The 24,218-nt window shown below is 36.9% G+C and overlaps 2 long non-coding RNA genes across 3 annotated transcripts in view; one reads left to right on the forward strand and one right to left on the reverse strand.

The window, feature by feature from the left end:
* LOC123289940 (uncharacterized) overlaps positions 1-24,218 on the reverse strand; it is a 171,530-nt gene that overhangs the window by 61,076 nt on the left and 86,236 nt on the right. The window lies entirely within an intron of this gene.
* The window catches only part of LOC139046570 (uncharacterized), a 139,852-nt gene that overhangs the window by 42,531 nt on the left and 73,103 nt on the right, over positions 1-24,218 (forward strand). The window contains exon 2 of the long non-coding RNA XR_011506720.1: positions 20,031-20,077. This is a non-coding gene — a long non-coding RNA (uncharacterized lncRNA). The remainder of the gene's footprint in view (positions 1-20,030; positions 20,078-24,218) is intronic.

Raw genomic sequence — 24,218 nt, forward strand, 5'->3', positions numbered from 1 at the left:
TCCTGGGCGCGGACATGGCACTGCTCATCAAACCACGCTGAGGCAGCGTCCCACATGCCACAACTAGAAGGACCCACAACGAAGAATATACAACTATGTACCGGGGGGCTTTGGGGAGAAAAAGGAAAAAAATCAAATCAAAAAAACAAAAAAGAATGCTCACCCTGGAATCTGATCCGCGTCAGAACACCGGTTCCACTGCTTACTAGTTGTGAGACTTCGGGCAAGTCATATGACCTTTCTGAGCCTCAGTTTCCTCACCTACACAATGAGGATAATAACTGTACCTACTTAGAGTTATTTGAGAAACAAAAGTAATTATGCACATTAAATGCATGGCAATCTGCCTGTCACTGTACTCAATAAATGTTCCTTATTAATGTCTACATGTATATTTGAAACAGAAGGAAAAAAATGTAGAAAGAATTTGCCTTCCGTGGTCATTTCATCAAGTCCATATTTAGCGCGTCCTTTGCCTCAGGCAGTTGGATACAGAAGTGAACAAGTCATGGTTACTATCCTGAGGGGGTCTAGGCTCTGGTGAGAGTTGTCAAAGTTCTAATAATATTCCCTAAATTTTGACAAGGACCGTTTTCACAAGTATATTCTGTTAGTTTATAGAGAGCTCTATCAATAAGATCTAATCTGCTTATGGTTCTCCTCTGGGCTTCCAGTGCTTCCATTCACTCAGCTGTTCAACTATTCCTGCAGTTGATACTTATTGAACATCCGCTTGGGTCAGTCACGGTGCTGGGTCAGGGCGTACCACAGTGACCAGGACAAACATCGCCTTGAAGGAATTGAATGAATGCATATAGGCATCCTAAGAGACTATTGGCAGAAAAGGGGACACCTGCAGAAGGAATATGAGTTTAGTTAGTCACCAATTAATAGGATGTATTGAGTGAAGAGAGAATGCAGAAACACTGTTTCTATCCTCAATAACTTTAGAAACAATGGGTAATTGTTGGAACACACCATGGAAGTATGGCAATTTTGGAACGAGGCTACTGACACAGCATTCAGTCCTGACTCTGCAAACATCATTTGGGAGTCAGAACGGCTTAATTGTAGTTCTATAATGAGAAGACCAGACTAGGAGTCAGAATGCCTGAGTTCTCATTATCTGTGTGACCTTGGACAAGCTCTTGGCCCCTGTATATATCTTTGTTTCTGCATTCTTCACGTGGGGACCGTGAGACTTGGACTTCCTACTTCATAGGCCTGTAATAACAGCTCAAGGTAGCGGATTTATAGAACTGTCTTAAAAACATGGCACAAATGAAAGACACCAAGACATTTTAATTAAAAAGTTCCTAATAAGGGATCCACTAAGAGAACACAAAAGTATTCCTTTAAAGAGAAATAATTTTTAAAAATTCAATGAAAAGCCATGCATTGGCTGTTCATGGTCTAAATAAAACTTTAATTGGTGATTACGGCGAGGTCAGCAGTGTGGAAAAAGACAGTTTCTATGCCACATAGGGTTTGTGTTTTCTTTAACGCGGAAGAAGGCGGCAGTAGCTTCCTGATGTAAGTTGCTAGGCCAGCTTTCGTGGCACCCAGCAATATTAGCAATCTTTTTTTCTTCTCTTCTCTGAATGTTGAGTGATCTGGGATGAAAAACTAACAAGCGCCTGTCAAATCTGAAGCCTCAGCTTTTCTGACAGAAGGTCCACTGGACTTTCTCATCAAGAGAGCCTTTATAAGGAAGCTGGAATTCTCTCTCCCTCAGAAAGGAAACAGAGCTCATCAGAATCTCTGGACCCTTGGCTTAGAGGGCATGCTGTCTCCGAAGAAGGTCTTTTGATCATGGGGCTTTTTTATTCAGATTTCACTCTACATTATGGCTAATCAATACCTCACAACTGTCCAGGCCCCCAGTCAGACGCTCGTCTCTCCATCAGGCAGGGAGGCCTCCTAATTGAGGAAAAGTCAGAGACCCAGGTAGCAGGCCCTCGGGCCATAGTCCGGCGCCCACTCTCTCTTTTCATAGCATTCTGGAGATGGTGGAAATAAAATTTAGAGACATGACAGGCACAGCCAAGGAGGATCAATTCCTGTCACTTGCCACCAGTGTTTACTGCTTCCCTAGGTCTTCAGAGGGTGTTTTTCTTTCATAGCTTAGGGGAACTTAACCTTTTAAAAATGGGAAGATGGTTTCTTCATGAATTTTAAATTATTTTTATCTCATATGTCTAGTATTGTTGATTAGATTAAAATGATTATTTGCTTTCTCCCCCCAAATACCAAATTTTGTTGAGTCATAGCTGGGAGAAATGTAAATCAGAGTGCTGGTATTTGCAGCTACAGAATGAAGGAAACATTAGTAATGACTAGGGTAATAATGCAGCCAAGAAAAATAGCACATTCTCATGGCCCCAGTGTCAAACAGGAGGTAGAGACAAATTTCTATGCTCAACTTTGCCACTGATATTAGCCAAGCTATTTACTTATCTAAGTTGGTTACATGAAGTAAAATATCTTGGTGAAAATTTAAAATATCTGGTCATTATTTCTAGTGATTTCTTGGTAACCAAATACTGTATACATAAAATATCTGTAAAAGTAAGGGTTTTTTTTTTCATTTTTCATTGACTGTTTACATATCCTTCAAACACGGCTGATCTCTCTATCATTAAACCAGAAGACAGAAGACAATTCTGAAAGCATTGTGAAACACTTACGTAAAAACTCCCGGATCACCAATAAAAGTCTATGATTTTATTGCATTTTTCTTACAACGAGTAAACAAATTTTTTTTAAATACTAATATTATTCTTGGCTTACAAATATGTAAAGATATTTTCTCTTCAACCTTAAAACTGCTACTACCAAGAGTAAAAAATTTAGTCATTCAGCCAACCAATATGGTGGTATAGTTTCAACTGAATAGTTTAGCTGTTTCCCATTCCCTCTGCCATATACTTACCTACATATGAAAGTGACTAAATTGTTTGGTTGTTGGGTAAGTACAAAGGACTTACGTAAAGTACTTAAGTCAAGAAATATTAATATTTCTTTAATATTACCCTGAAAAGAAATTTTTATTTGCGCTAAGTGACTTACCTTTTAATAGACAGAATTTGGAGCTAAAGAAAGTAACCAGAATGTTTAAAAAATTGAATATCCAGATTTTGGGGTTAAGTGCTTAAACAGAGTTATTCTTCCTCCACAAGATCATTAGCTACGAAATCTTTCTAAACCGTACCATATATTCTGGCCTTAGTTAGAACAACAGTGTGCTGAATGGAATCTATTTCTCTTTGATGAATCATGAAAGACTTCAAAGTCCTTCGGGTCTGGGATCATTACTTTTAACACCAGTTCTCCCTAAACAAAGATGCAGGCATAAAGTTCTGGAAAATTTAGTAACATGGATAGTTATCCCTAGGACATATCCCAGAAACTGTTTTGTTTTTTATTAAACTCCCATTGCCCACTAATTTCTTTCTGTTTGCCTCTTTCTCGAACTAGGTCGAATGCAAAAAACAAAAGTCAGTTGAGTGAAGTTTCTGGTTAACTGGGTACTCATCAGTCTAAACTTTTCCTACGCTGTTTCTACATTTTAACCAACATTTGTATGAGCTAAGCAATTTTTCTAAGTTGAAAAAATACAGAGAACCAAACTAACTTCAAAGAAACCTGACTGTATGTTGAACAAAACACCTTCTGGGGAATGGAGTGCTCACTGGCATAAGATAGCTGACCTGCATGCCCTGTTGCAATGATTCATAGAAGATATCTATACTTAATAGAAACTCTTCTTCTTGAAGTCTTGGAATAGGTCATCTGTCTCCTCTGGGTTTAGAAAAGATCTGTATATTCTAACTCAAGTACCTATCATTACTCTCTCACAGAAACTTCTACATGTTCTTTAATTTTTTGGAATTGTATTGCTGAAAAGAATTGAAGGCCTTCTGTAACGAAGTGTGATCTCCATATGGTAACACTCGCCCCCTCACCGCGGTGTGATTTTGATATTTGGTCTTCTTCTTAGCTCTAGAATTGGGAAGATTGCATTGTTTTTTGGGGCTCTCACACCTGTCTATCTTTGCAATAAGATTCCATTAATTACATTCCATTCTTTTCACTTTGATATCTCATTAAAATCTTATAAATGATCATGCAGTGACCTTGAAGGCTATGCATAATACATGAAAGTAAACCTGGAGTAAAATGTATTCTTTCACTCCTGAATGGCTACATCCCACGCTTCTTTTCTTCTCCCAAGTGACTCCAACTGGGAGAGCTCTGCTAACCGAGCCAAGGTATGCAGGGATGCGCACAGCACATCTCCCAGCTCCGGTATCTTTCTTAGTCATGACAGCTGCAATATGTTAATGGCTTCTGTTTGGATGTGATGGCCCCGTTACTACTTAGGGCACTATGCTAATTAACATAGGATGGCAACAACAGGTGCAAATGTCGTTTTACATCAGCATTATGCACATGCAAAGATAGCTAGCAGCCAGAAGCAAGCCAAGAAAATGTTAACTTGAGTCAGCAGCCCTGCAATCTCCGAACAGATCTTTTTTAATGCCCATGATTAAAGGATTCACAGGCTACTGCTGCTTTTTTTTTTCCTGAAAGAATGGTATTTCTGAATATATGGGGATATCTTCATAAGCTTTTAAAAGTTATATTTCAATAAAATGCACTTCTATGGCAGATCAAGTAAAATGCACAAGGACTGTATTTATGAAGCTTTCCTTATTGAATAAAAGTTCTGCTGAGCCACGTTTATTGCACTGAGCACCTTCTGAAATAGACAGGGTTTTGCACAGAGTGAAATCATATCAGCTGGCGTGGGTGATTTTCCCAGCAGATTTATTGCATTTTATTTTATTTATTTGTATGTTTATTTAGAGGTTAGTCTTCTTGAGTCATTTTTTCTTACATTTAAATAAATTGAATAAAAATAGCAACATAGAAATTTCTCTTAGTTAAGGCATTACTGCATATGTTCATTTTAACAGTGAAGTAGGATCTTTCCCTACAAGAGGGAAAACTCATATACTGACATCATAAATAAGTAACAAATAATCATTCATTCTCTAAAAGATAATTTATCATAATTTATACCAAATGATTTCATTTACTTTTAACAAGGATTATCAATTTATTATACAAATTGTCCCCAAAGAGGAGGTGTGTTCATTTAATTTTCTTTAACAATTTGAGTTCTACGAGATTTATATTTATTATACAGTTCAAGAATGTTGGAGATAAAAAAGATGAGGAAATCCTGATGATAACACACGCATACCCTGTGGATTGAATTGGCTACCTTACTCCCCCATCCAGTAGCTGTGGAACCCTGGCCACATCACTTTCTCTCTGAGTCTCAGCTCCCTTATCTATAAAATGGGAATGTTGGAAATACTTCGGGGGCAATGGGATTGCAATTGGGATGCTGAATTGAATTCAATTCAGAAAGATTTGCATTTTGTCAGTTACCCTGCTGTAGCAGAACTAAGTATCCTGTAATTACATGTCAATGACACCTAGACTCTGGAGCTACTCCAAGGCTGGGCTTCTATCAGATTTACCTTTTTATTTCCAGCACCTAGCATAGTGCTAGAGCACAACAGCTTTCACAAGACACGTCTGTTTGCCTAGACTTGGCAAATAGACCTTCCTTCTGTTTTCACACTGTGCTGTGCATGAAGAATTCTGGGGCTTGACACCACTTTGCCACCCAGGAAGAGTGGCTGAAGGCTTGTCTGAACTCAGATTCTCCAAACCTATTCTGCGAGTTCTAACATCTCCTTTTTCCCTCGGTGAGCCTGATGGGAAGTAGAGTGGACAGGACATGACCCTCCCCTCTGAGCTTTCTGTGATTCTCCCCCAACTTGCATACTTGTCTGAGTCCCAGGGCATTTTTCCTGTTCTCTGGGACCAAAGACTTAGTATGTACTCAACACCTATTCCTTGACTTTTTTGTTTTCTGCTTCTTACCCTTGATTGCAGAATGCCTAGTCATCTAAACAGGATTAAGGATAGGACTAACACAATTTTTTAGAGGAAAAAGTTTATGACTATTTCAAACAAGAATCAGCCCCTCTGGTTAATCACAGGGCCTCTACCAGAGCCCGGATGATTTAAGTTTATGCACTCCTTCCACTGCGGAGACTACCTGTTAAACAGGAGAAAGCGTAGGAACAGGGGACCAAAGATTCAGTGACAGGTGAGGTAGGGTGTGTAATTAAATTCACTAAGTCAGGGATGCTTTTGAAAATAGCCATGTGGCAACCATAATAGAAGTGATGCCTTAGACATAAAAAAGAAGATGCGATTATAGCAAACACTCACGTGCTCACCCAGTCTCTCTGCAGTGTGATCTCTCCCACACCTGCCCTACTTCCAAAAAAAGATTGGAATGACAGTAATAAGAGGCAATGATTCTCTGTATATTATAAACACATCCCTGGCTTTTTGTTTTTAGTGGCACCAAAAGTAACTACAGAAATGGTCGGGCAAATTATTTTTTAACTATCATTTATATTGTGGAATATCCAGAAAGGGCTCCATGTTGGACCATATTAAATAGGAACCAGGAACCAACATGTCCCAGTACCATTATGCATGGTATCCACTCTCTTCTACAGTTCTCCCCTGAGTAGTGAAATTCAACATGGAATATGAAAATATAAAATGGCACAGAATCTCCCTCAGATCAGCTACAATATTTCTGTACAAAAGGATGGACCACCTGGGCCTGGAACCCACCATAACTGCCCTATGGAGCAGCTGCCGCTGAGAAATGTCTTCTTGCTACAGTTTATTTCATGGTCTTACACTTTTGTTTTCCACTCCCAACTATTTTTATTTCTCTTGGAATTCATTGTTTTCAATATTTTACCAGAAAGTTATTACTACATTTTCCTATTGGGTTCCTTCATCCTTAGTGTTAGGCACTGTAATTTCTAAAATACTTTGTAGAGAGATTTTATTGGCTACTTCGCACTATGACTTGTGGGGCAAAATAGAAAGTTCACGTTTATTTCACATATAAGTAACTCTTCCCATGATCAGATATGCACATGATAAGGGGCTGAACAGAAGTCACCTTCAGTTCACACTTTACCACACACAACCCAACACCACATGAGCGCACCAGCCCACCTTGTGAGGGGTCGCTGACTAAGAGAAGGGAAAAGAAGGGAAAGAGAAAGGAACAGAGTGAAGATGGAATGGGACCAGCACTGCCCTTAGCCACGTGCACTGACAAAACATCTGTTGGCTGAGCTCAAATTATCTTTGTTCCAAGAATACTTGTGCAATGTATCCCCCCGGTCTGACTGATTTACTAATATTATCTTTTCAAAATAAACTTTTGTATATACTTTTTTTAGATATAACATTTTTAAATTGAGAATGCTGGCCTTAAAATAATTAACCAGTGACTTCCTCTCTGAAAAATTATTCAATATCACTGGGTTTTAGAAAAAATAGCCAAACATCTTATCCTAAATGGACTTTGCAATATCTCAAGTAACTTGTTGACAGTTTTGGTTATTATTGCTGTGTAACAAATTAACCCCAAATTTAGGAGCTTAAAACATGCATTCTATTAAGCTAACAGGTTAGGTAATTCAGACCGGGCAATGTAGGAATGGCTTTTCTCTGCTTTGATGTGTGAGTTCCCAGCTAGAAGACTCAAAGGTTGAGGGTGAATCCACAGCTAGGGGCTGAAGTCATCTGGTGGCATCTTCACTTACATGCCTGGTGGTCAGTGCTGGCTGTTGGCTCGGGCCTCAGCTGGGGCTGTTGGCAGGAGCACCTACACGTGGCCTCCTCCTGTGGCCTGGGCACAGAGGCCTCAGGGTTTTCACTGTTACATGGTGGGTCAGGGCTCCAAAACTACGTGCCCCAGTCAGCAAGACAGAGCTGCACTGCCTTTATGACCCGGCCTCAGAAATCACACAGCATGACTTGAACCACATTCTACCTGTTATAAGCAAATCACAAGCTTGCCCAGCTCCAAGAAAAGGAGAATTTGATTCCACTTATTGACAAGGTAGTAGCGAGGTTCTAGAAGAGCACACAGGACAGGAAGTCATGTTGTAGCTATGCACCTGCATATCCCCAGCCCAACTCCAGACACCGGCCTCCGCTACAGTGTACAAGCCCATGGGGAGACCATGCAGCCACAGGAGTGTTTGCTGACAGCCAGGATCCTGGCAGCTGCTTGTGGGCCTGGATCTTTGGAAAATGCAATTTGTCCTATGGATTCAAAAAAGAACTGATGATAAATAACAGGGGGAAATCATTTGAACCATTGTTCATCATGGTATATAACAATTTCAGTTGATTGGTTTCATTTTTCACTTTTCAATCAGTTGTTTGGCATCCTGAAGATTCAGTTAAACATCTCTTTCCCCCTTTGTAAAATGTTCTTTTTCATTAAAAAAAGTTATAATTGAATGTTAATGAGAAACAAAATAACAAGAAAGTAGAAATTTCTAAATGATGCTTCAGAATAACTTGACTAAGAAAATTATGTTGTGGAAATTCAAGCCAAAAAATACAATTTAGGATTTTGTGTCTGCATCCTGTAGGTGAGCTTAGACTAGAGTCTGTAAGCAGAGAGCTTTACGAGATTCTAGGAGAGTGAGGGGCACCCGTCACTTCTTTAAGCCATGGCTGGGAGATTTCAGACCGGAAGAAACCACTGGGTTTCTCAAGGTATAGATACATATGTAAGCATAGCTATAAGACACATGTAGTAGAATACTGCACTAGTAAAATGGTAAATACACTCCCTAAGCTATTAAAATATTACGTGTCCTCTGAGAGGAAGCTTGGCTCTGTGTAATTACTAATTGTTGCTAATTTTTGGAATCTTTTGCTTCTCGGATATTATTTGGCAACATAACCCTGAATGTTTAAGCTCCCGCTTTTGTTTTTCATAATTATATAACCTTTAAAGCAATAGTTTAAAAGGAAATTGAAAGACTTATTCTACACTTCAAACCATAACATACTAGTAAACACTTCAGAGCCAAAAGTTAGCTTATACCTTATCCTAGCAAAATGTCCATTAAAGCATTCTATAACTCCAAATCCTAAATATATATACATATTATTATGTTTTATATATTTTATAATATGTAATTCTACGAGCTAAATATCTCTTTGTGCAAAGGAGGGATATTTAGCTCATGGAATAAAACTCCTTGCCTAGGCCCATGAATTGTGCTTGCTAAGCGAAGCTGCCTCAGAAATCTGTGCAGCATTTACAGGGCTTTCAACTCCAAAAAGCTGAACCCTGGCTGGGCCCACAATACCGAGCACATATTACTTTCATGCACTTCCATTTGCGTGTGCAAATACCCATATTTGCTCATGAAAATTGCACAGGCCAGCAGATGATAATTTAGAAAAAGGACAACCCTATTCAGCATGCACCAACGCATGAAGAAGCACATGCTTTCAGTGCATGCAGATTGCCCAATCTGTGGGCGGTTCACAGATTAAAAAATTAATGTTCTTGTACGGATGGCCAGCAAATCGACAAATAATGAGGATGCCCTTAAAGGAGACTGCTAGAAGTTAGCATGCGTTCACAGTAATTTTTTTCTCGCCTTACTTAATTAATCCACTATCATTTTTCCAGCTTGGGAAAAAACAAGGCTGAGTACAAGAATTAACTACTCTGTTTCCTCCTCTTTAATTTCCAGTGTCAGTTTTCATGGTTATTTTTGCTCTCTGTTTCTGCCTCCTGTGAATATATGCATGTGAATAATTCTCTTTTTTGCTCAGTTGGAATATATTTGGTAAAGTGAAAATCAGCTCCTCTGGCTTTTACTACCTTAATTACCTTTGTTAATTTGCCAGCTTTTTTTCATCATTCTTCACCATCCATCCTCTTCCTTATCAAAATGGTGACCTATTTTCTCATTGTACCATTCAATAGTCTATCTTCTTGAAGAGCAGACTGGAAGAAAACGGGTCTGGGGACTAAAATGTTGATGTATGGCAATGCGATCATATGCTGCTTTGGTGAGCCAGAGTTTCTTCAGGAGTCACACTTGTAGCAAGCAGAACCAAGTTGTAGTAATAACCCAAATGTCACTGCTTTTTCCCTCCAATAGCTCAGACCTCTGCAAAGTCCCTCAGTCCCACATATTTCAGAGTATCTCCAAGGCTCACAAATAAGGTAGTTTTGCAGCCACACTATCTTTGCAGGATCCCACTGCCCAGACAGTACAGACAGTACAGACAGTGCCATCTGCCAGGCACCGTGCCCGCTGGACACTGCCACTCTCTCTGGGCGCTGCTGTCCCCATACACACTACTGCTAACACAGGTGATCCCTGAGGATACAATGTTGTTGGCCACTGACTTTCGAAGTGAATAAGAATGTCTCTCTCTTCCCGTATTACACTATGTCAGATGGCTGCAACCAAAGCAGTATGCTTGTGCCCTGGAGTCTTAACTTTGCCAAACAGGTCCCTCCATTTTAACTGACAGATCCTGCTCACAGGTCACTGTAAGCCTCAGACAGGAGTCCAATTGTGGGTGGAGGAAGAATTTGCTGGGCTGATAGACACTGCCACATGTGAAATGCCCGGAATCCTTCCCCTCAGAAGTCTGAGGTGTTGTTATTGAGTCAAGCTTCCCATGCCTGGCTCCCTCTCCATCTCAGATGAGTTATCTGTTAGTGAGATCGCCAGTCTCTCCCACAAACAGACTTCTGGTGGGCCACCCCCCATTCCAGCTGACAGGCTTATATACCTTTGGACCTCAGCAGTGGACACGACTTGGGCCCCCTGCTATGCTTTTTATTCACTTCTATGGGTTCTTTCGTCCAAGGTGATTATTTAGCTCAGTGCTTCTCAGAAGGGTAGAGGACAATATTAGCATCGAAATTCCTAGGAGAGTTTTGTCATTTTACAAGTCATTAAGAATCACGTTTTTAGCCAAAAGAAGAAAGAAAATGACACAAATAAGGAAAAAGAGAGAGAAAGAAGGCAACGCAGAGAGAGAGAAAAACTAAGGCCCAGAATAAGTGATTATACAACAATCAACTGGCAGAGTGAGTACTGGGAGCAGTAGCCTCACGGGTCATCCCTCCAGGAGGAGAGTCACTACCCCAGATTTCACGAGTCACTTCAGAGAAAGAGGCACAAAATAACCCAGGTAAATGTCAGACCCTTTGTTACAAAGGATTTTAGTTTACTCTGTTGTTAAAAGGTCATTTCACATGCTGAGTAATTTTATAAAAATCTAATTAGATAAGCCTAAGAGGACATCCCTTATTTAAAAGAAAATGGACATGAGAAGGAGGAATACGTTCAAAAAGTTAGAGAAAGGGAGATGGAAAGGGAGGCAGGGAGGAAAGAGAGCGAGATTAATATTTTTTAATAAGCTATGTAGCGAAACAAGTTTTGTAAATACTTACAAGAATACTAATAAAAATTGTCATGGTTTTGAATTGTCATCAAAGTACAAAAACTGTACCATGAATATGGCAACCATTAAGCTGGCCAAATCATGTCAGATTACAAGACAGAATGGGAACAAAAGATGAAGTCACATGACTTATTTCTGAAACCAACCTAAGTGCATTATGCAAATTTTTAGCTTCTTCATGGAGGTGACCCACTTGGACACACAGAAAAAATCAATAATTCTTATTATGAGAACAACTATAAATCCTAACTTACTAATATGTTAATGAGCCATTTCTAATTGGTGACGAGTGAAGTTCTCTTTATCCACCTTTTCAAAATTAAGATTTATCAAAAATAAGGAAGAAATCAAAAATTATCCCTTTATATCATGTTTTCCTTGCTGTTAATTGAAAGAATAATTTTACTTAATAATAATTGCCTATTTAAAAACTATTATTTGGATACACATCTGGATATCAACCATTTCAAATTTCTACTAATAGAAGCTGTGGTTATTTTGGCTGAGCGTAATTTGTTCTAATTTTGATGAAGTGTGTGTGTGTGTGTGTATTTTAATAAAGTCTATATCTTTTCTCTAATATTAAGACTTGCGCTAAAACAAGAAACATTAGACTAATAAATCTGAATGGACAACTGGAAAGCTTACTTCATATAAGGGAATGTTTTCTAACTAGACATCCTTTTATTTTAAAAGTTGCTAAAAAGTTGTTCATCCATCAAATCCGTTACATGATGATATGGCATTTTAAATATTTATTATAAATTTTACATCTTAACATACAACATAACTGGGCAATCACATAAATGTCAGTGTCTCACTTCTGATAAGAAAATACTAAGAAGTGAAACGTGTAACCATGTTCTATTATTTTCATACATTGGCAAGAATAAACAATGAATTACTATTTCCAAATTGCTCACTATTTAAGATTCAGTGTGGCTCTTCATTTTTCAGGTTTATCTTGCTCATTCTCTGTTAATTAAAAATGTTAAAAATCAATCTCTGGTCAAACTTGTTTTGTAGTTAATAGGCTACCGTACGGCAGCTTAATGTCTAATTACTGTGTGTGAGTCACCCCCGCCTATGCCCTACTAGTAAACATTTAAAAACTTAACAGGGTAATTTGTTCATATTGCAATATAATCTTTATTTCTTTCACCTGAAACATGTTCCGCATGGGTCAGAGGTTAATGAGAGTCTGGATGAACATCAATCGTCAGGCTAACTTCCTCTAAGCTGTAGAGTCTGAGGTCTGGACCACACACCCTTTTGTAGCTTGTTTTTCCTATCTGTGTAGTGGGGTTGCAGAGAGTCATAGTTTTCATTAATTATAAAATTGATTATGATAAGGAATTGTCACATTTTTAATTTTCCCTCTAAGAATCCACAAAACACTGAATTTTCTGCACTTTATCCAGCCACTTCCCTTGCACTCATCAGAGATGACAATAGACTATCTTCCTTAATATAACACTAAGGTGTAGCAGATGCTAACTTCATATTGAAGGAATACATGAATGGAAATTTTCTGCTTCAAGTCCAAACCATTGCTTTCTGAAAGGTAGTCCAAATTCATTTAATCAAATGCTCTTATGTTTTCCTTTCTCCTGAGTGACATTTTTTTGATACCTGAGTCATGTGTTAATATTGACTCTGAAAATAACATTATTGCTAACTTTATTATTTTTCCATACAGCTTTCTAAAGCAATTTCTTCTCCTCATTATAATTTTTCGAACAGCTCCCTTGGTTTTCCAGGCCCCTGGGTTGATTCGTCAACCCTCTTAGTACCATCCTTCCCCAGAAAGCCAATCACTGTCCTATTTCTTCTCAGATGTTAAAGAAATCCTGGTTCAAAAAGAACACGCTCTGTTTCCATTTATCCCTATAATTTCACGTGTGTAACCAACTTCATGTTTGAAATATTAGTTAATATAGATTCTCTTTGAAGAGGGAAATATTAAAAATATGATTAAATCATTTTATTAATCCACTTAGCACTCTCTGATCCTTTTTTCTAACATTGAAAAGTCACATGGAAAAATTTTTCATTATAAAAATAGACTTAATCCTCTTTATCTGTGACATCAATCAAAATAGTTCATTTTATTTACTTTATTTTTAAATATTTTATCATATAAGCTGATTGTTTCTCTTTCAAAGTGAATGTGAAAATGTCACAACCTTTTTTTCCCCAAGAATTCTCCAGCAATCATTACAAAGCCAGAAGAAAAATCATGGTTCTGACTAGTAAGGGTTCCTTTGATGCCCATAACATTGTTTGCTTTATAGTTACCCAACACTCTGCTTAACCAGCTTAATATATATTTAAAGTCAAAGGCATCACATCTACTTTGCCAGTCATCTGAAAAGAATCATTCTCAATACATTTATTTCGGCATAAATTATGCTAAATTGTCATTGGGAGTAAGAAAAAAAGGATGAAACAATTCAGTCTCACAAGCACTAGTAACCTTCTCTTTTTCCCCCACCCCCACCCCCAAACGCACATTCACACGTGTACCTCAGACTTGACCTGCAAGCTCTGGGATTTCACACACTGAATCTCATCCTTGAACCATAGGTTAAAAATTCCTGCTTTAATCAGGAGAGTAACAAACACAAGACAATGGTACAAAATTTGTGACAGGTAAACCGTGTCAGGGTTATGGGGATTTCTGGAAACTTCTGTTTGACTGAATTGACTGATTCTTTCAACAAAAACTTATTGAGCCACTAGTATGGACTAGGTGCAGGGGATACAGCAGTGAACAAAATAATCAACTCTTCTCAAGGAGTTTACATTCTACATGAAAAGGATTAGGAATACGATACCTGAGACAGAGACGCTTAAAGAATAAGAAAACCATGTAAGAAGCAGAGGTGCCATGGTTAGCAAAGAAACAGATTTAAAAATTTGATCAGGCAAAATCATGGTGCCCCTCATGGTGAAGGAGCTAAGATTGAAACATCTCTGAGGGGCACGTTAATAAACAATACACATGTTCATGTGGGCTTAGGAACGGGCTTCTTCTGCAGAGGGCTGGAAGGATATTAAAGAGATGCTGCCTTTACCCAGGTTTCTTCTTTGGGGCTGGAAAATGCCAACTTTACAGTTGGTCCTTAGAAATTAAACATTGCCTCTAAAGGCTTCTCGTTAAGAAAAAAAGAAGAGAGGAGACTGTGTTCTTTTTTTTCCATAATAATGTAAATTTATTCCTTAATAAAGAACAGTTTGGACATATGTATCAAAAGCCTTAAAATTCTATTTGTAAGAATTCATCAACACGCATATATGTGCAAAAGCCCGGATGCATCAGAGTGTTTGTTGCTGTGTTTGTCTCAACAAAGAAGGGAAAACAGCCTAACTCCATGAAGAGAACACTGATTATATCAAATTTGATACATAAATACCATCATTACTATGTGGTCATGAAAAAAGCATAAATTGGATCTATTTGTTTTAAACTGGAAGGAGCTCCAAGATACGTTTTTTAAAATTTTTCGAACTAAACGTACAGAATAGTGTACGTACGTCTATTTGGGTAAAAAGAAAAGGATACGCTACATGTATATGCTGGCATAGACTATTTCCAGAAGGCAGCAGGAGAGATGTTTAACAGTGGCTGCCTATAGGGAGAGCTAGGAGTCTCAGGGGGAAGGGAAACGTACTTTTCATTATGCATTATCTGAGATTTTACAATGAGCGTACATTCCTTTTTTTTAATTAATACAGATGAGCTAGCTGAAAAAGTGAGTAGGGGATTTTTGCACATATCTTTGACCTGGAGATTCTAAGTCTAAGAAATTTTCTGAGAAAATTATTGACAAGAAGAACATATGCACTACAAGGATTCCCTGTATATTTAATAGAGAAAAAATGGACAGTAATCAAATATCCAACAGTAAGGGACTATTTAAATAAATAATAACTTAATCATAAAATGGAATAGTTTCCAGCCACAAAGAATAATGTTATGGAAATATGTTTACTGACATGGAAACACTTTAACTAAATATTGTTAAAATGAAAAAGGCAAAAAATTTATGTACATGCTTACATATGTGTGCACACATGTGTGTATGTTAATGGTGGTTATTGAGTGGAAAGATTATTAATCCTTATATTCTCATGGGTATGATTACTGTGTTTTCTCAGTTTTCTCCAACAAGGCATTTGAATGCACATTTGATTAACAAAAGTAAAAAGGGGGCAGTGTGGCATAATAACATCTCCCATTAGCAAAACTCCATCAATATTGCTTCTCGGCCTTTTGGCTAAGATCAAGTATAGCAAAATTCCATCGATAAACACATCTTCACAGTTTGGTTCGGGGATCAATAAGTAACTTTGGATGACAGAGGTCAGGATCCCAGGGAAAAGGGACTAAAGATAGGCAACGTATGACTGAGCATTCCTGAGGACATGGCACAGCCCAAGGTAAAGACCTACAGTGAGGGGTCTTGGACCACAGATCCATTGTGGGATGACTGGCAGCTCTGGTGGGAAGAAGAGAGAATTGGGAACCGAATTCAAGAGGAAGGAGAGCCCTGGAAGGATTTTTGTTGTCATTATTGTTCTCAGTTTTTTGGGTTTTTTTATTGAGTTAAATTTGACGTACAACATTGTCTAAGTTTAAGGTGTACAGCATATTGGTTTGATATATTTGTGTTGCAATATGACTGCCATAGGAGCATTAGCTAACACCTCTATTGCACAATATAATTATTTCCTCTAGTGTTCGGAACACTTAAAATCTAGCCTCTTAGCAAGTTTAATGTTTACAATATAGTTTTGTTGAAGGGTTTTGAAAGTACTTGATGAGTTTGCGCTGGCTAGCCTCGAATATCACCCAGTCTGAGCGACATGAAAAGAATCCAGGCTTGGTTTTCATTATCCCTATATGGAGGATCAGCTGACCCACGAGCTGCTTTACCTGAGATTAGATCTCCCACTGAAGTTGTTCTACAATCACGACATAAATGGCATATTTTTTTTCCTTTTCACCTGATATTTTCTAAGAGCAAAAGCTAAGCTACAAACTTGGTTTTTGACCTGAGAAAATGCAAAGAACCTTTTTCCTTAAAAGTTATTTTGCTTGGCAGACACGGATTTCTAAGCTCCCGCGAATCTACTTACACCTGCTATTTGGAGAGTCATAAAACTTGAATAAGTCAAATTTGTTCTGTGGGTGTTTTATCCCTCAATCAACCTTCAAGATTATTTTACTTCTTCTCCTCTTTTAATCTGCTCAAGGGGTAGGGAAGAAATAAGATGCCTTCAGCGTACTCTTTAGGTCCTTCTCTTCTCTTTTCTAAGAAGCTCATAAATCAAAATGGAAACAAATGTTTTCTGGACTTTTCCACACTCATCCTCATTCAGGAGTGTTTATTGAGTACTCAAACTGGGTACACAGCTCACTCTCCCAAATACAGTAAGAGAACCAGTAGAATTAGCCCCTTCCTCAATGCACCCAAAGGAGAAACAGAAATACATGCTCCACAGTTGGATGCAAAGGAAACATCTGAAATACTGTGAAACGAATTGTACCCTGGACGTGAGTTCATATATTTCTAATTTAAGGACAACTGGGAGCCTAGACCAAAATCAAGGTTTTGAATGGCATTTATAATCTGGTTTCTGAAAAGATTCTCAAACGGGAAATGAACAGAGCATAAAAAACAAAAACTCAACAACTAAAAACTCAGAAGATATCTGGTGCCAAGTGCTAAACTGTATCATCTGAGAAGTAACATCACAGGACTGACAGGCATTGAGACAGTTTCGGCTGGGAGTTTTTTTCCTGTTTTATTGAGGTCTAGTGTGCTTACAGAAAAATGCATGGCTCTAAGAAGCATATAGCTCAGTAGAGTTTTACATATGTATACGCCCAGGCAACCAACACCTAGATCAAGATCTGGAACATTCCATCACCCTCTTGCTTCTTCCCATTCAATGCACACCCCCACATCCAAAGTTGAGCACTGTTCTGCCTTCTGTCAAAAAAGAGATACTGGTGAAGAAAAACCCTCTAGTATCCCCAGAAAGAAGGAGAGAACTTAATTCCGGAAAGGGCTGAAGATGGAAATAGGAGATCATAGCAAGATGACGGCACTAGAGCAGTGTTAAGGGAAATCTTGGCACATGTTCCCCCGAGTATGGACACCACCCTCTTGTCAATAATGCCACCTAATTCCTACTCCCTCCAGAGCCAGCAAAGAGGTCCCCTTAGAAAGCCTTTTCTATCCCTTCCAGTGCAGGGAGCTGCATCAGCTACATGCTCCAGAGCTCTCTGTATTTAGCTCTATCAAAGCCATGATCGTACCATTTGTTTGTAATTGTCTGTCTGGCTTCAAAACTGTTTCTTAAGCATTGGAATCCTACTTTATTTATTTTTGTTATCCTCCACTTCCTAGCAGTCACGTGTAAACTAATAAATATGTTCAATATATTTTGTTTCAAAACTGAGTCAGTTGAAGGAAGAGCCAGAAAACTCGTGATGAAAAGACTTGCTCCTGGTTTTTATTCTTCCTCCACTGCTGAAAGACATTAGAAAGTACATCCGCTTTCTTTGTTTCCTTGTTTTACTACTCTTATGTCCTATAAATTAAATTTGACAATTTTGCTCACTGATGTACTTCCAGGGTCTAGACTACTCCTTGGCGGTCAATAAGCCCTTAACAGATACGTGCTGAATGAGTGAATGAATGAATGAAAACCTCCTCTTACATAGGTATTATAACATCTTGCCTCTTTGGTCTTTCCATTCTGATTTCTTACATTATAAGGGGATATACATATCCAACTAGCTGCTACATAATATATTAAACATAAAATCAAACTTGATGGAAGACTTCTATGTATTATTTATTTTGAAAAGAAGTCATGAGTGTTTTCTTATATCATTGTCATTATTCCTCCATTTTCTAGACTCCCAAATATTATGAGTGTGCAACACTCTGGATAACTTTCATAGGGCCAAGCCATGCATGCATAACTCCTTTCAGCTTTCCAAGAATTTGGACTGACAGAAACATTCACTTTTTTGTAACTCTCTGATTCAGTTCTCTCTCTTTAAAGATTTATTGCCATTTCTCACCTCATTTATGTAAATCTTTTAAGTAAACAATGCCAGTCTTCTCCTCATGACAACAGCCAGCTCAGTGCCTATCTTAGCTTGACCCTGTGTCTCCTCCCATCCTGTTCCCCGCTTGCCACGCCATACCTAGGTTCTGATCCAGACCTCTCGGGGATTTTTACTCCATTGGGAAAAACATCTCTAAATCTTTAACGGTGCAATCCTTCAACATCTTTGGTTTAACTGATATCTGCCTTCTGATTCTCGTGCAGTTTTTCTCACACACCCCTAGGCCCCAGATTCGTAGTCAGGAGGCAGACTCAGAGGACTCTGGCTGAGCCTGCTGATTTACAAAATTATTCTTCCCTTCTCCAATTCCATGGCACCAGTCCAGTTCCCAAGATCCATACAGTGGCTTTGTCTCCATTCTTGTTCACCTCAAATTTACCCTCCACTTTGCTGTTAGAGTGACCCCAAATCTGACTTCTGGTCAAGATGAAACAACACTCACACTTTGATGCACCACTTCCATTCCAAATACAGAGCAATAGCATAGGTAAAAAATCTATATATATATATATTAAAAGAACATTGAAAAGGCAGGGGAAAGGAAAGGGGATGGCCCTGTAGTGGGAGTGTGGCAAAGCACAGAGGCCCAGCTGCAGAGGCTGGCAAGAAACTATTGAAGCTCCTAGGGCAATGAAATAGAATTTCATAAGAACATAATAGATAGAGAGAAAAAGAACCCGTGGAGGTATGAAGGCTGTGAGATCATGTATGTCAAGTCAATATCTTCTGACAGTTATAAATTTATTTTAAAAAGAGAATATGCTCTAACATCAGGAACAGTAAGAGCCATGTTGAGTGACCCAGTTCAGTTATGGAAAATGAAGCCATCGAAGTTGATTTTAGAATGATCCCTTCACATGTGCAATTAAATTCATCTACCAGGTTTGCTGTACTAACAGCTACATTGAGAATGTCAAATTCCCAAAATGCACCTAAAATTATACTGGAATTGCTGATGGCTGTGAACTTCTTAGATTGTTAAATAAAATACAATCCAATAAACTGCTAAATTTTTTTAGCATTCAATTCTCATAGTCAAAAATTCTTTTATATTTGCTGTTGTCTGTGTGCAGTTGAGAACTATAAAGTTCACTGAAAAGCAGATTACTGTCAGAGTTGTAACTTGTTTCCTGCGTAAATGAGTTAAAGACATTTTCACAAAGTGAAAAATAAATACTCCAATTTGTAGGTGGTTATATCTTATCTCTAGGATGAGACTTTTTAAATTACCTCAGTAACCATAAAGTGAGTGCTGAGAATTAAGTTTTAAATGTGTAATTACATGTAAACACAGGAACTACTTATTGACATGTTTTTAGTGCTTTTTTAAATGCATTTTGAATATATTATAGTTACTACTAGCATTGCTCAAGTTATGCAAATATTTAAGTATAAACATATCTTAGTTAAAATATTGATTCCCATGACACCCAAATACATAAGAATTTCTCTTTCATAGGTGTCATTTGAGGAAAATAAAAAGGCATGGCCAAGTTCACAAACATGGTAAGAATGCTATTATCACTTCTGTTCAACATTTTTCTGAATATCCTAAGCAGCATGGAAGGTAAGTAAATAAAAGATCTTAGAAAAGAAGAAATAAAACTGTCATTCTTTACAAATAGTATGATTGTGTATATAGAAAATTCTAAGAGTCTATAGAAAAATTGCTAGAATTAAATATGAGTTAGGAGATCCAAAAACTGATTACAATTGTTGCAGCTGGGTAACAGACACATGAAGGCTTATTAAACAATTCTATTTTTTGTATGTTTGAAAATTTCCATAAATTTTTGAAAAAGGAAAAAGGAAAAGTGAAGTTCCTGGATAAAAGATAAAATAATCAATTGAATTTGCATATACTAGAGACACAAAAATAAAAATTTCTAAATATCATTTATAAGAACACCAAAATATATCAAATACCTAGAAATAAACATGATAATACAAAACTTCTAAGTAGAAAACTATAAAATAATATTGAAAGAAATTTTAAAAATCTAAATGCTCGTAGGATAATCCTTGCTCATGGATTGAAATCGATATTATAAAGATGTGTCAATTCTTCCCCAAATGATCTACAGATACAATGTAATTTCAATCTCCCAACAGCTTTGTGTGTGTATGAAACTTGGCAAGCTGATTCTAAATTTATTATTAAATTTATATTTGGAAATGCAAAAGGCTAAGAATAACCAAGATAAACTTAAAGAGGAAAAGGTGAAAGAATTTGCTCTATTGGGTATCAATGATTACTACAAAACTGTAATGATTAAATGGTGTGATTAGAGTACAGTGATAGACAAATAGACCAATGGAAGAAAACAGAGCACAGAAACAGATCCTTGTGTATACAGACATTGATTTATAATAATATACTGCTGAGCAATGGAAAAAAGAATAGTCTTTCAATAAATGATGCTGGTTTAACTGAATAGCCAGAGAGAAAAGTGATCTCTAAATTATAGCATAGAAAAAATTTATTCTAAGTGTTTGGTAGATATTTATGTGAAAAGCAAATAATAATAATAATAATAATAATAATAATGGAAAATAATGTAGGATAATATCTTTAAACTTGGAGAAGGAAAATACTTTTTAACCAGGTCAATAAAGAAAAGGATGATGAATTGTACTATAATAAAATTAAGAATTTCCATTGACTGAAAAAAGAAAGCACCATGAAGAGTATGAAAAAGCTAGCCACAGCATGGAAGAAGAAATTTTCAGCAATTTAACCAAAAAAGAGTTCATATCCAAAATATATAGAGAACTTATAAAAATCAGTGAGAGAAACATATAGACAATCCAATGAAAAATGGGTAGGATACTTGAATAGGCATTCATAAAAGAAGATATCAAAAAAATTAATAAATTTATGTAAAAGAGCCAACCTCACAATGAGGTACCACAGTACAGATACCAGAATGGTTAAAACTAAAAACAACTAATAATACCAAGTGTTAGCAAAGATGTGGAACAAGAATTCTCAAATACTGCTAGTGCAAATGTAAGTTCATAAATTAACTTTGGCAAACAATTTGGCATTATCTCCTAAAGCTGAAGATATGCATATTATTTGAACTATCAATTCCACTTCTATATATTTACCTAACAGAAATGTATGCCATGGGCACCAAGAGGCATGCATAGAAATGATTATACTAGCATTATTTACAATAAATCCAGTCTAGAGAGAAACACAATGTCTATTAACATTAGAATGGATAATTAAATTATAGTATATCAATATAATTGAATACTAAATAGTGATAAAAATTAATGAACTACATCTCTCAGCAACAAGATAGAATAATCTCATGAACATAATTTTGAGTGAAAGAAACAAGATACCAAAATTTTTACTCTATAATTTCAATCATATAAACTTCAAAATCAGTTAAATCTGTGTGGTGGTGCCAGAATTCAGGATACTAGCTATGTTTGTGGAGAAAAGAGAGAAGAGTGATTAGGAAGAGGCCTGAAAGGGAATTCTGGAATGCTGGCAATGTTCTATTTCTTGACCTTCATAGAAGTTATAAAGGTGTTTTCCTTGGGATAACAGTTATATATTTGTGCATTATAAACTTTTAAAACAATTTAGAAATGAAAAGGAAAACATAAAATAAAATCAGGTAGAAATAAAAAGAGAACAAATTGATACAGAACTAACTTGTTAGACATCTTAGAATTTTAAAATTTTTTCACTGAAATTTGTTTCAAAACTCAAAAGATGAGATATCTAGAAATGACATAATTCACTAAAAGATAATATTATGGAAATTTCTTTTAATACATCATAGGTAGACAAAAATAACTTCAAAATCATAGAGAATAGAATGAGGGTCTTCGATATATGTCTAATAAGAAGAAGGAAATGATAGAAAAACAATACTTTAAGAAAAATACTTAAGAATTTTCCAAAATTGAAAAAATACTTGAATCCTAGGATAAATAAAATTAATCCCATGTCAAAGCACATGATAGGAAAACTGAAGAATATCAAGGATAAGAGTAAAATCTTAAAAGCTACAGACAGAAAAGACAACCCACCAACAAAAGAACAGCAATTAGACAGTAGATGTCCTTTCAACAATATATAACAGAATACCACGGCAATTCTCAACTTTCTGGGAGGAAATAAGTCAACCTGCAGTTTTATACTGAGCTAAACTATCATAACCAACACAATAAAGACATCTCCAGACATCAATGACTGAGAGACTTTACCCCTCACAGACTGTCGTGAAAACATAACTATTATAGTATATGCATTTCCTCCACAACAGTCTCCTTGAGATCTTCACTCCCCTTTTCCTTTCCCATTATTTTTGAAATACATTGTCTATCAAGTAAAGAATTCTCTCTCTAAAACCCTCAATATGTTTACCTTCTTTTCCTTTTCCTGAATCCTTCAAGATAATTACCCATCCCATATGAATACATATTGTTTGTCTTTCTTCTCCAGTGCCCAGTCTACTGGGCACCCATTAAAAATAATAATAATAATAGAAAGAAAAGAAAAAAAAGAAAAATCAGCTCATTAAGCCATCTAAGTTTCACACAACCGGGGTCTTCTTCAGTCTGCTTAATGTTTTGTTTACTCACACCCAGTAATCTCCACTTTACATTCCTTATGTTACTTATTCCAACCTTCTTGTTCTCTCCTCAAGCCCTTCATTTTTACTCTCCTTATTGTCAGCAAAATTGCTCTCACTTCTCAGGGGGGAAAAAACTTGAACTACCTCAACTTATCTCCTTTTGTATTCATTCAAAATGAACACAATTGAACGTGTGTCTCTCTATTATTGAAGTAATTGAAACTGTGTAATCCCTTAGTAGTAACGTGTTTATAATTTCATGCCATGTTCTATACCTTTACCATCACAAAATATAAAAATAACTGTAGCAATAATACTGTACTTCTATCTAGAAACAAACAACTTCTACAAATATTCTCACTCTTGGTCGTTCAGTTTTATTATCTCCAATTATCACACAGAAAGTGAGTTGCCCCAAATCACAGTTATTTATCTGCAGAACTGAGACTGGAACCCATGTCCTCTGCTTCCAAATCCAGTCCTCTCCTCTACACTGCCACTGTACTACTGTTTTATACAATGCTTTTAGGACAGAATAACCCTGCAGGAAATGTACGTAAAGTTTCCTATAAAAAAATCTTATTGGAGAAAATATTACATTAATATACTAGCCATTTTCCTTAATAAAAATATCAGTCAGATGAAAAAATACAGGTAAAGAGGTATTTATCAGCTGTGCTGTATATTTGGCTGCCCTTTTCACCCGAGTGAAACCCTTCCTCCTGTTTAACATCTCTTGTTATCTTTGATGCCAATAGCTCTGCTTGCTCATTTACAAGAAAGCATCTTCAGGTCTACTAATGAAATGCAGAAACTTTTCTCTGAACTTCAGTCACAATGCTGTACTTGATCCTGCTAGCAGGAATACTTAATGTTGATACACTCCAAGCAAACATCCCATTTTTATTATCTCCTGCTGTAAATAAACAGAAAATTAAAACTCTTCAGGCTAGATTCCATCCCTGGATTCTTGACACCCACTGAAATCAATGAGAGCTGTATGTGAATTCGTAAAAGAAATTTAGCTTTCTAAATTTAGAGGGAAT

The sequence above is a fragment of the Equus asinus genome, chromosome 11 (assembly GCF_041296235.1).
Source record: "Equus asinus isolate D_3611 breed Donkey chromosome 11, EquAss-T2T_v2, whole genome shotgun sequence".
Lineage (NCBI taxonomy): Eukaryota > Metazoa > Chordata > Mammalia > Perissodactyla > Equidae > Equus > Equus asinus.